General features: G+C 39.8%; 1 pseudogene; it reads right to left on the bottom strand.

Annotated features, from left to right (window-relative positions):
* Positions 1–15,378: 15,378 nt before the first annotated feature.
* LOC111182906 (protein FAM32A pseudogene) lies at positions 15,379–15,714 on the bottom strand (annotated as a pseudogene).
* Between the last annotated feature and the right edge of the window lie 1,214 nt (positions 15,715–16,928).

The following is a 16,928-nucleotide window of genomic DNA, read 5'->3' as shown; positions in this document are numbered from 1 at the left end:
CAAATGAAGAAATAAAAATGGCTAAAAAAAAGGGATTGGTGAGCATGGTTTCATATGTTTACTGGACATTCAGGGTTCTTCCTCCTGTTGCTGCTTATTCATACTTTTTGTCATTTTTCTCTTAGGTTGTTTATCTTTTTTTTTTAATTCTGGTTATATTGGTCATATGCGTAGCAAATATTTTAAATTCTGGTTATATTGGTCATATAGTAGCAAATATCTTCTCTTGGTTGGTGGCTTGCCTTTTCACTTTGTATCTCATGGCTTTGTTATAAAACAAGTCTTTAATTTTAATATAATCAAATTATCATTTTTCCTTTATGATTAGTGCTTGTTGTGTTTGGTTTAGAAAATAATTCCATATACAAATATCACCAGAACATCATTGATATTTTTCCCAATAATTTTATAATTTTTCACCTTTAGGCCTTTAAAATCATCCAGAAATTGTGTATGAGGTGTAGTTTGGATTAATGTTATCTTTTCCTTATGGATAGCCACTAGTCTTAGCACCACTGGAGCTATCCTTTTCCTGTAATTTAAATGCCACCACTATCATATATACATGAGTTTAATACTAGACTCTGTTCTATTCCATTTGTTTGATTATCTCTCTCTGGACCAATACCACACCGTTCTTTAAAGAAAGTGGTGAGTTTCCTCCACTACACACACACACACACACACACACCCCTTGTGTTTCCTCTTAAAAAGAGTTTTAGGGCTTCCCTGGTGGCGCAGTGGTTGAGAGTCCGCCTGCCGATGCTAGGGGACACGGGTTCGTGCCCCGGTCCGGGAAGATCCCACATGCCGCGGAGTGGCTGGGCCCGTGAGCCATGGCCGCTGAGCCTGCGCGTCCGGAGCCTGTGCTCCGCAACGGGAGAGGCCACAACACTGAGAGGCCTGCGTACAGCAAAAAAAAAAAAAAAAGAGTTTTGGCTATTCTTCATCCTTTAATCTTCTGTAAGAATTTAAGGATCATCTTCTCAAGTTCTGAAAAATATCTTGTTAGAATTTTTATTATAATCATACTAACAGACTGATTTGGAGAGAAACTGCCATTGCTACAAAATTATATCTTCCCATCAATAAATATGGTTTATATTTCCATCTGTTTAGGTATTCTACTATTTTCTTCAATAAAGTTTAAAAAAATTTTTTTAATAAATAAAGTTTTATAATTTTAGTGATAAAAATCTTGTGCATTTTTGTTGTATTTATTCCTAGTACCTTATATTTTAGAGTTGCCTTTGAAAATCTATCTTTTTAAAAAATTACATTTTATAATTTTTGTTGCTGGTGAACAGCAGTGTTACTGATTTTACATATCTGTTTTGCCTTCAATAACCTTGATAAACCCTTATTTCTAGTAGTCTGTAGATTCTTTTGTATTTCTTAGTTTTTCCTTTTCAATCTTTATAATTTTTATTTCTTTTTCTTGTATTATCACACTAGTGAAAAACCCCAGTACAATGCTGAATAGGAGTGGTGATAGAACAAATCTCCATTGTTCGTGAGCTGAAAGGGAATGCCTTCAGCATTTCACCATTATGTATAATTTTTGTTGTGTAATTTTGAAAATTGCTATAATTTTTGTAGCTACCATTTACCAGGCTAAGGAATTTGCTTTCTACTCTAGTTTGCTATGGATATTTGTGAAACAAGGTTGAATATTGTCAAAAGTTTTCCTACATTTATTGAGATGATCATAAGGTTCTCTCCTTTAACCAGTTAATATAATAAATCTTCTTAATAGACTTTCTAATTTTAATCATCTTTGCATTCCTAAGATGACTCCAACTTGGTAATGATATATTTTTAATAGGCATTTCTGGATTGATGTGACTAAATTTTATTTAGGATTTTTGCATCTATATTTGGAAGTGAGATTAGCCTTTAATTATTACTTTCTCATACCTTCCTTATCTGATTTTGCCATCAGAATTATTTTACTTCATAGAGTGAGGTGAGCTGTGTTCCCTCATTTTGTATTCACTGGAACAGTTTGTTTCAGAAAACAATGATCTGTTCTTTGAAATTTGTGTCTGGTAAAGTCTTCTGGGCTTAATGGGCTGTTTTATTCTTTCTTTCTTCCTTTTCTTTCTTGTTAAGAGAGGAAGGTGGATTTTAAAACTCTAAATCTAAGACAAAATTATATTTCTTCTTGAATGGTTTTATTAAGTTGTATTTTTCTAAGAAACCATGCATTTTGTGTATATTTTCAATTTACTGGTTATGAATGTCAAGTACAACCGTGCAAAAGTAACCCTGAGAGCTTACTCTGGGTAGACTGGACAAGAAGCAGGCTACGCCTGTACCACCTTCTCCTAGAGGGAGGGATCACACCCAAAATCAGCTTCCCACTGGATCAGTAGCTCCCTTCCTTTGGCAGGAGCACCTGCAGCTTCCCACAGCCCACACCCCCAACCCCAGGTTTCCAGGTGCTGGGCAACTGGCTTTCTCAGCAGCTGCTATAAACATCAAGCACTTGAACCCAGATCACTCTGCCAAGCAGTCGTTTGCCTCCCACTGATACACGCTTAGGTCCTGACATGACTCTCCATGCAGTGATGGGAAGACAGTGAACCACATTTCTCGTCTCTTCTGCTGACCCTTGTGTTGTAGGTTTCCCCCAATAGGGCCTGTTCCTTACCTCAAACTGTGTTACGTTGTGGAAGTCATCCTGAGCCCAGAGAACTTTCAGGTGGTGACAGTGAAGGAACCTACCTTGCACAGCAGTAGTTCACAGTAGTTCTTAGTATTAGGTTTACACCTCCACTGTTTATAGTTTATATCCTATGTGTCGCTCCTAACTGTTTATTTGTGCCTCTTCTACCGGCTCCGTGCCCCGTATCTCTAGATCAAGCGCACTAAAGGTTTGCCATGGTTCTGTTTTACTTTCATTTTGGAATAATTTCAGATTTATAGGAAAGTTGCAAAGTTAATACGGAATTCCTGTATTATTATCACCCATCATCCCTAATGTTAGTACAAAGATTACTCAGACTTTACCAATTTTTTCATTGTGTTCCTTTTCTGTTCCAGGATTCTGTTTCAGGATCCAATCCAGGATAGCACATTGCATTTATCTCATCTTATTTAATTTTTCAAAAGGCAATCATATTTACATACCATAAAGTTCACTCATTTAAAGTGCACAATTAAATGGTTTTTATCATATTTACAGAGTTACATAGTCCTCACCATAATCTAATCTTAAAAAATTTTTATCACCCTCAAAAATAACCCTGTGCTGGGCTTCCCTGGTGGCGCAGTGGTTGGGAGTCCGCCTGCCGATGCAGGGGACACGGGTTCGCGCCCCGATCCGGGAAGATCCCACATGCCACGGAGCGGCTAGACCCGTGAGCCATGGCCGCTGAGCCTGCGCGTCCGGAGCCTGTGCTCCGCAGCGGGAGAGGCCACGACAGTGAGAGGCCCGCGTATCGCAAAAAAAAAAAATAAATAACCCTGTGCCCATTAAGCAATCATTCCCCATTCCTCCGTCCTCCAGCCCTAGGGAACAAGTAATCTGCTTTTTGTCTCCATGGATTTTCCTATTCTTAATCTTTCATATAAATAGAATTATACAATATTTGGTCTTTTATGACTGGCTTCTTTCACTTAGCATGTTTTTGAGATTCATCCATATTGTAGCATACATCAGTACTTTATTCTGCTTTATTTATTGCTGAAAAGTATTCTATTGTATGGATGTGCCACATTTTGTTTATCCATTCACCAGTTGATGGACATTTGGATTGTTTCCATCTTTTGTCTGTTATGAATAATGCCGCTATGAATATTTGTGTACCAATATTCGTGTGGACAAACGTTTTCATTTCTCTTGGATATATATCTAGAAGCAGAATTGCTTGGTCCTATGGTAACTGGTAACTCCATATTTGACATTAAGCTGTTTTCTAAAGTGCTTGCATCATTTTCTGATTTACCAGCCATTAATGAGGGTTACAATTTCTCCACATCTTCACCAACACTTGTTATTATTATTCTTTTATTACTATAGCCATCTTAGTGGGTGCACAGTGGTATCTCATCATTTTGATTTGCAAATAATTTGATTTCCCTAATGACTAATGATGTTGAGCATCTTTTCATACGCTTACTGACCATTTGTATATCTTCACTAGAGAAATGTCTATTCAAATCATTTGCCCAATTTTAATTGACTTATTTATTTTTATATTATTGAGTTGTAAGAGTTCTTTATATATTCTGGGTACAAGTCCCTTTCCAGGTATATGACTTTCAAATGTTTTCTTGCAGTCTGTGGGTTGTCTTTTCACTTTTTTGGTGTTATCACTTGAAACTCAGAATTCTTTAATTTTGATAAAGTCTAATTTATCAAAATTTTTATTTTATATAAGAAGTCATAGTCTATATACTTCTTATTTTATATAAGAAGTATATAAGAAGTCATAGTCTAAAATCATGAAGATTTACTCTTATGCTCATCTAAGAATTTTAGATTTTTAGATCTCTGATCCACTTTGAGTTAATTTTTTGTATATAATGTAAGATAGGGGTCCACTTTCATCCTTTTTCATGTGGATATCTAGTTGTCTCAGCACCATCTGTGGAAAAAACTATTCTTTCTCCATTGAATTTTCTTGGCATGTTTGTTAAAAATTGATTGACCATTAATATAAGTTTATTAATGCCACACTATCTTGATTTCCAGAGCTTTGTAGTAAATTTTGAAATTGGAAAGAGTAAGTCCCCCAACTTCATTCTTTTTTTTTTAAGATTTATTTTTTATTTATTTATTTATTTTTGGCTGCATTGGGTCTTAGTCGCAACACACGGGATCTTCCTTGAGGCATGCGGGATCTTTTTTTTTTTTTTTTTTTTTGTGGTACGTGGGCCTCTCACCGTTGTGGCCTCTCCCGTTGTGGAGCACAGGCTCCGGCTGCGCAGGCTCAGCGGCCATGGCTCACGGGCCTAGCCGCTCCGTGGCATGTGGGATCCTCCCGAACCGGGGCACGAACCCGTGTCCCCTGCATCGGCAGGCGGACTCTCAACCACTGCGCCACCAGGGAAGCCCCCCCAACTTCATTATTTTTCAAGATTGTTTTGGCTATTCAGTGTCATCTTATTTTAACTTTTTTAAAAGCAACTTTTTTTTTTAATTCATTTCTGTTTTGATTTTTACTATTTCCTAGCTTCTACTTTTTGGGGTTTGTCATATTTGTTTTACAACTGGAAGATGGACGTTTCTCTTTTTACTTTTCAGGCTTTCTTCCTTTCTAATATATGCAATTAAGGTCATAAGTGACTCAAGGTCTGCTTTAGCTGCATCCCACATGTATTATCATGTGTTATTGTCATTGTCCTTTAGTGATAAATATGTATTTATTTCCCTTAAAGTCTCTTTCTTGACAAAGAAACTATTTAGAAGTGTGTTTTTAATGTTTTTTTTGAGTTATCTTGTTAACTAATTTCAAATTGTAGTACATTGTATTCAGAAAACCTTGACTTGTTTGGTATACACTGAGTCATGTCAATTGTGTTGTTCAAATCTTCCATATTCTGTTTTTGCCTGCCACATTCTAAATGTGAATTTGTCCATTTTTACCATGTCATTCTGTCAATTATGCTGTATTATTTGGTGCTTAGAACATCAGAACTGTTGAATATTCCTGGTGAATTGTTCATGTTTTCATTTTGCAGTGACCTTCTTTATCTAAAAAATTTTTTAAATTTCAAAGTCTTTCTTGTCTAGTATCAACATAATTACTGTCTTCTGGCCTCTGTTGTTGCTACTGAGTATGTGCTCTCAATTTTTTTTTTTTTTTTTTGCTGTACGCGGGCCTCTCACTGTCACCGCTCCCGCGGCATGTGGGATCTTCCCAGACCGGGGCACGAACCCGTGTCCCCTGCATCGGCACGTGGACTCTCAACCACTGCACCACCAGGGAAGCCCTCAATTTTTTAAAAATGTGTATTTACCTGGTATAATGTTTTTGCTATTTCATTTTTTTTTAGTCTTCCTGAGTTATTAGATTTTAAGTGTCCTTGTTATGAACAGCCTATGGCTGGGTTTTTGTGTCTGATATCTGAGTCTATTTTTAAATTCATGGATTTAGTATATAAACATTTAGCATATATATTATATATATACTGATACAATATATAACTATGTCTATGTCTATCCACTTCCATCTCTCTGTATATAGATCGTGATATAGTTTGATAGGCAGTCTTCTAAGCACTTTACATATATTAACACATTTAATCCTCACAACACCCCATTGATGTAAGTACCATTAATATTCCCACTTTATAGAGGAGGGACCTGAGGCACAGAAATAATAAGTGACTCACCCCAATTGACATGATTGTGGAAAGCAGACTGAACATTACAGAGGAGATAATCCTGGAAATTCTAAGAGGCAGGCAAGGTCAAAGGATGGAAGGCATTCTTGGGAGACCAGGGTTTTCAGCTCACAGTAATCAAGAAATCAAGCTAATAGGTGGTACCATCCAGCTAATGGGTGATAGGGCTGGGATTTGAACCTAGCAGTTTAGCTCCAGATTTTGTACTTGTAACTGTCATGCAAAGTGCCTTTCATAGGATTTGTTCTTTTTTTGGTGTTGTTTTTTTTTTTAAACAAACCCTTTTTAAAAAAAAATTAATTAATTTATTTATTTTTGGCTGCATCGGGTCTTCGTTGCTCCATGCAGGCTTTCTCTAGTTGCGGCGAGCGGGGGCTACTCTTCGTTGCGGTGCGTGGGCTTCTCACTGTGGTGGCTTCTCTCGTTGCAGAGCACGGGCTCTAGGCGCACGGGCTTCAGTAGTTGTGACTCACAGGCTCAGGCTCAGTAGTTGTGGCGCACGGGCTTAGTTGCTCCGCGGCATGTGGGATATTCCCGGACCAGGGCTCAAACCCATGTCCCCTGCGTTGGCAGATGGATTCTTAACCACTGTGCCACCAGGGAAGTTCCTTCGTGTTTTAATTACATCGTTCAGGCCTTTTAAGACTTATAAAGGTGATTATTTTACATTCTCTTTCAAATTGTCATTCTAGATGTGTCACATATATACAGTGGAATATTACATCAGATCATGCCACTCCTGTACTCAAACAAACAACAAAAACAAATTGTCATTCTATTATGCAGAGTTTTAGGGAATCTTTTGGTGCTATTTATTGTGTCTGCTGACTCTCATGGAGGATTTTGTCCTTCTGTATTTCATCATTTTTGTTTGTGAGCTCCTCTTTAGAGAAGGCTGTTTTACGGTGAGACTCCCCTGTGGCCTGGGTTTGGGGTGTATCTCTCAAGAGCTGCTTTGCGTTTGCTACGGAGAGATCACCGTATCTGGACCAAGTTTTTGGTCATTTTATCACCTTGGAGGTCATTTAGAATCATGGTTCCTGGATCATCTGCAAACTTAAACCTCCAAAGTTGGAGTAGAAACAAACCTGGAGATTTTGTTTCTCAGATGGACATTTTTCCCACCCAGAGAAAAGCATACAAATACCTTTTTGTCTCTATGCCAGTGGATTGATATTTTTCCTGATCTACTCTTTCAATGAGAGTACAACCCTTTAAAAACTGCTTTATTCAGGGATCCAGACCCCAATCCCAGTTGCAGCAGCACCTCACATCCTCGCCACTGGCTTTCCTATTTCTAACTGACACACCTGGGCCTTCCCTTCTCTCTTACTAGTGCACTAAGGGATTTAAAATAACTTTATATATATATATATATATATATATATATATATATATATATATATATATAGGTGTTTTTTTTTTGCGATACGCGGGCCTCTCACTGCTGTGGCCTCTCCCGTCGCAGAGCACAGGCTCCGGACGCGCAGGCCCAGCAGCGACGGCTCATGGGTCCAGCTACTCCACGGCATGCGGGATCCTCCCGGACCAGGGCACGAACCCACGTACCCTGCATTGGCAGGCGGACTCCCAACCACTGTGCCACCAGGGAAGCCCACTTTTGCTGTATTTTATCAAGCATTTCTAGACAATGTGGCAGGAGAGCTTTCAGATTATCATTTCCCCTCATCTTATCTTGAGATTGGAAGTCCCATTTCACTCTTTAAAAAAGGATGATGTTAATTATTTTCCTTGATAAGAGTAATGAAAAATTTGGACCACATGTTAAAATGTTAGGAGGAAAATGTAAACTACCCATGATACCACTACCTAGAAGTGATCACTGTTTACTGCTTCCATCTTTTATTCTTATATGTGTCTAGATACACATATATGTGTATGTGTGTGTGTGTGTATATATATATATATATATATGAATAACTGGATTCATATGTGTATATCTGTTTACTACTTTTTTCATGTGATATTATATTTTATTATATCATTAAAATTCATTAAATGTACTTTTCTGTACCCCCGTGACCTGGAAGTAACAAAGGGAATACTTACTCTAAGACCCCTATAATCCTAACTGATAGATGCATTGCATTTAAAGCATGACAATGTTGTGTCTCTCTCGTAGAGCTATTTTCACTGACTATTCTGAATAAGTTGATTATATTGTCTGGTCTCCAATTTGCTGCAACTAAATCTTAGATGCTCCCCCATTCTAGCTTTCTTGTTAGAAAATTGCTGTCTTAGTGAAGCTTGGAGTGTCTGAAGTGGTCCCCAACACAATTGCTATATAAGGGCTGTGAGAGAACAGAATTTAATGGCAAGTTTCTCCACGGGCCAGGGTATAAAGATGGTTTGAAACCAAAGTTGGGGAATGATAAGCATGCGTGTTGGAATGGCATTCCTCTTCTGTCTTTCTAAAAGCAGCCTGGCTTCAGGAGAATGAGCGTTGGGTTTCACGTGGTCTTGCAAATGCAGGTCTAACTTTGGCTCACCCTTTCCATGTGCCCACCAGTATCTGTGCACCAAGTGACACAAAGATTGTGGAAAGCAGATGGAATGTTACAGAGGAGATAATCCTGGAAATTCTAAAAGGCAGACAGGGTCGAAGGATGGAAAGCATTCTTGGGAAGCCAGTGTTTATCCAGCTCACAGTAATCAAGAAATCAACGCAAACCCATGCAGCACGACAAAATGTGCATTTCTATAAGTTATTCCTTGGCCCTCCCCAGTTAAGTCACCACTATGCAGTATCTTAGCCAAATGGATTTGAGTTCCAAATTAGGTTCTTAAAACTCAGATTAGTTCCAACTTAGGCTCTTGAAATTTATAGTAGAAACAATAGTCTTAAAATCTAACACTTTTGATTTACAACAGCCAGGATTTTTGAAATAAAAAGGAATTTCAAGTTTCCAAAGACTCTCCCCCCAAAAGCTCAATGCACAAAGTTTATGTTGTAAGCAAGATATTAGAAAGAAATCAGAAGAATAACTACAAGGCTCTACTTCCTGCAGATTAAAGATTGTTCAGATTTTGTCAAAACCATTTTTATTAAAAATAAAAAGATATAAAAAGATTTGGATGCTAGTGAGTTCCTAAAAGGGGCACAAAAGTGTCTGACAGTGAGCAAAGAGCTGTAGAGGGCTGTGGTGCAGAATCAGGTGACTGGAGAGTGGCTGCAAGGACATGATGACCCCAGAGCAGATGGAATGCATCGTACCGCGGTTACACCTCTCTCCAGGGAGGTGAGCATGGGCTAAGTGCCTCCTCTTGTTGGCAAGAAGGATGCCCAAGAAGTCTGGAGATGACACTATGGTGAGAAGGAAATGTGTGAAGATACCCTGAATTGAGTGAAACCTAAAATGCCCAAAAAACGCTAAAATGACTGAGTTTACCTGAAGCTGAACTTGATTGCTTTTCTGCCATCAGGTGGAATGAGAACTCAAATGTAATTATGTTACAGGAAATAAAGTTCAGTCACTTGCTCACTGGAGTTTGGTGGCCTGTGAAAATCTTGCCCACCAAACTCCGAGAAGCGACCTGAGGGAATTTATTATGTCTGTAGGTGGGTGTCTCGTGGAATCCAAGGGAAAGTGTGTGACCTGGGCTCAGAAAATACTAGAACCAAGTACTGGAAAACCACTGGGGTCTCTTCTAGGCTCTCATTGCTGCTTCTTTCTGCACATCTACTTCCCTCTTCTCTCTCTGAGGACCAGCTTTCTGCACTCCCCCATCCATATGCCAGAATATAGTGGCATCAAGATTCTAAATTATGTGACACGGTTCTAACCACATACAGATTCTAACCTTCTGTCTCTTGGTCTCAATTCCAAATTCTTACACAAGCATCTGATTGGCCCACTTTAATCCCATGTCTGTCTCCCTCAATTCAATGAGCAATGACCTGAAGGCCGTGCCTGTGGTACAAACATGACTGCTGTGGTCCACCACCCTGGTTCAGCGTGCAGTCCTCAGGGAGCTGGAAATGGCTGTGAGCTGGGAAGACAGGATGATGATTCATTCACTGTGAGGCTTGTGCCTCACTTCTCCCATCTACAAAGTAGGAGGAATAATATCTATAATATCGCTACTTCTAAATGGAGGCAAAGAGAGCTAACATTATTAACTCCTCTCCAGGTACCAGACATTGTAATAAGTTAACCAGGTTATCCTAGCTCATCCTAAAAACAACCTAAGAGATGAGCATTTTAATTTCCATCTTTACAGGTAAGGAAATTGATGTTCACAGAGGTTAAATCTCATAGCTAGTGAGGGGCAGAGCTCAGATCTGAGCCCAGACAGAACCAGTGCTGCAGTGGAAGAAAGCTATTTATTAAGATTGAGATAATGTCTGAAAGCTGCGCATTACGTCCTCAGCTATTAATAAATTGCCTGGGACAGGATCTTGCATGGAGTAAATGCTCAGAATTAAAAGTCTCATTAATAAGAGCACCTGACTCTTCAGTTGCAGCGGACGTCTTATCATGAAGTGTTTGGCTCACATTAACCCACCAAACACCTCTACAAAGTGGGCACCCATCTGCCTTAAGAGATTTCTGCCAAGACACATTTTATTAAAAGTGAAAAGGGAGATGAAAACAGAAGCCAATACCGATTTTAACTGTAATTGACCTTCAGCCACCATTTGGTGCAATGGATCAGATTGCTTCTAAAGCTTCCATTGCTGTGTCATGTTGAGGTGTGAATTTGCCTTCTTAGGGGCCTGTTGTCAGAGTCTTTAGAATGTATCCATGTGCTCTGATCTTTTGACCTCCTGAAGCTAAATAGAACTCTTGTTGATTGGTGCTGAGCTCACACGAAGCCCAGACTCTGCTTGTAAATGTTTGCCCAATGAAAGATTTGTCAGCAGGTAATGATTAAATCACCTACTGTGTTCTCAGCCCGGAGAATATTAAACCTCTAAGGTACAATCCATGCCTCTGAGAGTAAACAATCTTTTCTGCGCAGTCAAAGACCTAAGAACTTAGTTATTAGAGAAAGGCAACTCAAAACCACCTTGAGATTCCCTCTTCATACTCACTAGGTTAGCTGTAGTCAAAAAACGGAAAAGAAGTGTTGGCCAGGGTGTGGAGAAATTATAACCCTCATCATGTAACCCTGGTGAGAATGTGAAATGGTGCGGCCGCTCTGGAAAACATTTTGGTAGTTTCTTAATAAGTTAAACATAGACTTATCATATGACCCAGCAATTCCATTCCTGGGTGTATACCCAGAAGAATTGAAAACAGGTGTTCAAACAAGAGCTCATACACGAATATTCACAGCAGCACTATTCACAAAAGCCAAAAGGTGGAAACAACCCAAATGTCCATCAACTGATGAATGGATAAAAATATGTGGCATATCTGTACTAAATGGAAGAAGCCAGACACGAAAGACCACACATATTATATGATTCCATTTCTATGAAATCTCCAGATTTATTTCTCTCTCTATATAATATAAATATTTATTTATAAATAACTATAAGAGGTATGACCAGAAATGAGGATATCAGTATGAAATGCCTTGTGATTCCACCTGGGCATTCCGTCAGATGGCCTTTCTTCTAAGAGGTGGGATCAGAACATATTAGCTTGGGAGCTGCTGTTGGAAATTGATCCATCTGGTTTTCTAATTGAGTTCAGAAAAGAAATACCACCAGATCCACATATTGATATATCAGAATCCTCATTGCCAAATATATATAAATCATACAAGACACTAAAACTATTTGTGTTATACTTTTGGTTACACTTCCCACTGTGTTTTTTTTTCCTACTGCGTTTTTAAAATGGTGTTATTATGACTCATGCTCAGTTTCCTATACTCTATGAATCCATCCCCTTCCAAGAAGTTTGTTGTTTTGTTTTTTTTTTTTTTTGCGATACGCGGGCCTCTCACTGTTGTGGCCTCTCCCGTTGCGGAGCACAGGCTCCGGACGCGCAGGCTCAGCGGCCATGGCTCACGGGCCTAGCCGCTCCGCGGCATGTGGGATCTTCCCCGACCGGGGCACGAACCCGTGTCGCCTGCATCGGCAGGCGGACTCTCTACCACTGCGCCACCAAGGAAGCCCCAGAAGTTTTTCTTTTTTTTAACTCATGTTTATCTATCTAAAAGCCTTATAGTTGTAAAGTTCTTTCTTTTTCCTTTTTAAAAAATTGAGATATAATTGACATATAACATTATGTTAGTTTTCGGTGTACAACGTAATTATTTGATTTCTGTATATACAAGTGTTGTGAAATGATCACCACAATAAGTCTGGTGAATATCATTCACCACATGTAGCTACAATTTTTGTGTGTGTGTAATGAGAACTTTTAAGCTCTACTCTCTTAGCAGCTTTCAAATATACAATACAGTATTATTAACTGAAGCCACCATGCTGTACATCCCCAGGACTTATTTATTTTATAACTGGAAGTTTGTACTTTTGACCACACTTTGACCCATTTCACCCACTCCCCCCCCCACCTCTGGCAACCACCAATCTATTCTCAGTATCTATGAGCCGTTTTACTTGTTTTTTTGATTCAGCATATTAGTGAGATCATATGGAATTTGTCTTTCTCTGTCTGTCTTATTTCACTTAGCATAATGTCCTCAAGATCCATCCAATGTGGTCAAAAGTGGCAAGCGGTCCTTCTTTTTCATGGCTGAATAAAATTCCATTGTGTGTGTATATTTGTCTGTGTGTGTATGACATCTTTTTTATCCATTCATCCATTGATGGACACTTAGACTGCTTCCATGTCTTAGCTATTATAAATAATGCTGCAATGAACATGAGGGTTCATATATCTTTTCAAGTTAGTGTTTTCATTTTCTTCAGATAAATACCGAAAAATGGAGTTGCTGGATCATATGGTAGTTCTATTTTTAATTTTTTAAGGAACTTACATGCTGTTTTCCATAGTGGCTGCACCAATTTACATTCCCACCAACAGTGTACAAAAGTTCCTTTTTCTCCACATCCTCTCCGACATTTGTTATTTCTTGTTGTGCTCTTCTTTCTTAACAATAGTACCTTGCACTTGTCGGTAAAAAAAAAAATAGCCTAACTGTTGAAATAGATACCTTTGGGGGTGTCTTCCCAGTTCAGTACCCCCATTTCATTGAGAACATCTCCATCTCCATGAGGCAGCCATATTTATGATTGATGACCCTGCTTTGCTGGCCACGAATGGACACCTGACCTGAGGTGAGGCAATTAGACTCGGAGGTGAGCTTTAGGGATGATTGTGTTGTGCCTTTTAGCTGGAATGAGGGTTATGGAAACTGAAGAGCAGAACCTGCCATCATGGAAAACCATTCTCATCCACATGCCGGGAGAAGCAGAGAAAGTAGACATTTAAAGCGGAGAATGGAACTGATGTGCAAAATAAAGGGAAAAGGGTAAAAAAATGATCTGGTTAGAGAGAGAGAGAGAGAGAGCAAGAGGGAGGTAGGAAGGGAGAGGGAGAGAAGAGACTGAGAGAAAATAATAGTTCCTGGTAGTTTTCTAGTTCCTGCTGCTTGGCTTTCGTGACGTCCACTTCTGTCCTTGGGTTCTGTGAGATACTCCGGATTTTTGTACAAAGTTCTCCTGACTTTTTTTTCTTTTGCTTAACCTAGCTTGAATAAGTTTCTGTTATTGACTAGAACTACTAGAACTTACTTCTACATCTTGTTTTGAGCACCCAAACAGACAAATAAACCTTGATTCTTTCTGAATTAATGAAACACATTTATAGACATTTAAGTCTGGAATCATCTAATCCAACACATTCATTCTATACCACAAAATACTGGTGTCTGAGGAAGTGAACTTGCCTGCCCAAGGTCACACAGTTAGGAGGTGGCAGAGCAGAAGTAAAACCAAGGTATTTTGAATACCAATCTAGTGTTCTTTCTGCTAAACAAGGCTGCCTTTTCTTTTTTTTTTAATAACTTTTTTGTTTTATTCTGCCTTTCACATATGACAGTCCCAAACCCAACCCTTGGTTTTTCTTTTCTGACTTTCTTATTCTTTCAGCATCTGTGTCAACACACTTTCTCCCAATAGCATATGCAATTTGATCTTCATCTTGTGGGTACATATAGGCCCTCAAAGATCCTGGCTCTCCAGCATAGGAACCTCAGTCCTTCCTTTCAACTGCACCCACGTCTGTCTGTTCTGGAGCTCTGCATTGGTCCCATCACCCCTGAGGTGTCCTGAGGCCAGGAATGCCAAACATATTATGTGCCAACTCTAAATAAATCCAGGGAGCTGCTTGGAGCCCAGGGTGGAGGGTAGGAAGGCAGGTTGGGTCTGGGTTCCATTACAAAGAATTCTGTGCTCAACTGGCAATGTCTGCCATGGCAACACCCACTAGACATGTCTGGAATGGGGACATTGGGGAAAGAGGCTACACACTGGCCACAGCTTCAGAAAGGGACAAGATGTACGTTCCATCCTTGCCTCAGGTGGTTGTTCTGTTTCCCAGGCCACATCGTCTCAGTGGCCAGGTGGCTGAGGAGATAGTCTGAAGGCCACGAAGCTACAAGTGGCTTCCCTGGACCCTGGACGGGAGAGCATGAGCCCCAAGCTAGAGGGAGCTTGGAAAGGCAGCCCCTGCAGGGCCCTACAGCGGTCTACGTGCTGCAGGCCATGCTGGCATTAGCTCCTTGTCTCTGGAGTTGATTTCATCTAGGCAAAGCCAGCTGGCTGGCTGTCAAAGGGTCAGATGCAACTCAGGGGTAAAAACACTTTTCCACAGCACTTACACAGAAATAACCTTAATCTCTGGGTAAACTTTCCAAGCTAAAAAGCTTTCTCTTCTACGTCCTACCGAGAAATCAAAATAGAGTAAAAGGACAGTCTTACTTTAATCAAGTTCCAGAATGAGGACATAACAGATTTGAAAAGCACTGTCTCAAGCAGAAGACGTAAGGATGTGTGTAAGAGAATATTTCTAGAAAATGCCAAAGGCACCAAACATAATCCCAACTTTGCCTCGATGCTACTCCGTACCCCGGATGGGGAGGCTACTTTGTTCAGCTAATTTTAGGAATGTCATAGTGCTCCATGAGTGTGTCCAGGTGTCTGTTGAAGTCTTCTACTGTCTGCTTGTGGGTTTTGGATGCTTTCTTCAGGATCCTTTCCATTTGCCATTTCTCCCGCTTCTTCTCAGAGGCCACCTGGCCCAGTGTCCGCTTGTCCAGGCTGCGCCACTTCTCCTCCTCGTTCTTTTTGCTTGTTCCCATCGCTTACAGGAGTTTCGCCTTGTCTTTGTTCTTTTTCTTCTTCCGCTTAGTCACTCTGAGCTCTGCCACGCCTTTCAGCTTCAGGGGCTCCTTTTGGATCTGCTCGTAGGCCTCCATGGCGCCCTGCTGAAGTTTCAAGACTGCCTTTTCATGAAAACAGTGTGCATCATGCTTGGGGCAGAGGACACCTGCTCCCTGTTCTAAATGATCACAGGGGTGGGCAGGTGGTCCAGGCTGAGCATTTGGAGTATCCCAGACGTCTGGAGTCAGCTATTGGTCCAGGGATGGGCTTCTGCTCCAAGCAGAGCTACTTAAGGACCTTTTAGGGAGAATAATCAGATACTAAAAGAGATGATCTGAATCTCCATTTTCTGAGCTGTTAGACACTAAAGATCATGTGGGCTTAGTGCTGCTAGGGACTTTCTTTTCATCATGAGAAGGCAGACGGCTCTGAAGAACAAGGCCAGCTCAGAGGAAAACAGAACCAAGAGATGAAAAGAGACAGATGCCCAGTGACTTTATTTGAGCAGCTAGAGTCAACCATGCCAAAGTTATTCCACTCCTAAACTTCTCAGTTACCAGACCCCGTGTATTTCCTTTTTGCTTAAGCTGGTTTGGCTTTCTGGTATATACAGCCAGGTAAGTTAGAATACCAAAATGTTGACTAGTAACCACTATTTAATTTTATATACTTTGCTTCTTATTTTCATATGCTACAGAGAGGATACATCTTTGGGTCATTATAAATGGAAGTTAATTATTGTGGTTTAAAGTTTAATTAATATGAGTTATTGGGACTTCCCTGGCAGTCCAGTGGTTAAGACTCCATGCTCCCAATACAGGGGGCACGTGTTTGATCCCTGGTCAGGGAACTAAGATCCCGAATGTCGTACAACACAGCCAAAAAAAAAAAAAAGAGTTATTGAGGCTATGCTCAGAATAATAGCGACAAAGAAATACAACTGTATGTGCTTTTTAAAAATTGAGGTATAGTTGATTTCCAGTATTACATGTTTCAGGTGTACAACATAGTGATTCACAATTTTTAAAGTTTCTACTCCATTTAGAGTTATTATAAAATATTGGCTATATTCCCTGTGCTGTACAATACATACTTATAGCTTATTTATTTTATACATGGTAATTTGTACCTCTTAGTCCCCTTCCTCTATCTTGCTCCTCCTCCCTTTCCTTTCCCCACTGATGATAACCACTAGTTTGTTCTCTTATCTGTGAGTCTGTTTCTTTTGTGTTATGTTCACTAGCTTGTTTTGTTTTTTAGCATCCACATATAAGAAATATCATACAGTATTTGTCTTTCTCAGTCTGAC

The sequence above is a fragment of the Delphinapterus leucas genome, chromosome 9, assembly GCF_059928025.1.
Source record: "Delphinapterus leucas isolate spDelLeu-1000000601 "Yukka" chromosome 9, BTC_Dleu_Yukka2, whole genome shotgun sequence".
Taxonomy (NCBI): Eukaryota; Metazoa; Chordata; class Mammalia; order Artiodactyla; family Monodontidae; genus Delphinapterus; species Delphinapterus leucas.
Note: the sequence above shows the minus strand (reverse complement) of the source record. Positions and strands in the feature narration are given on the sequence as shown.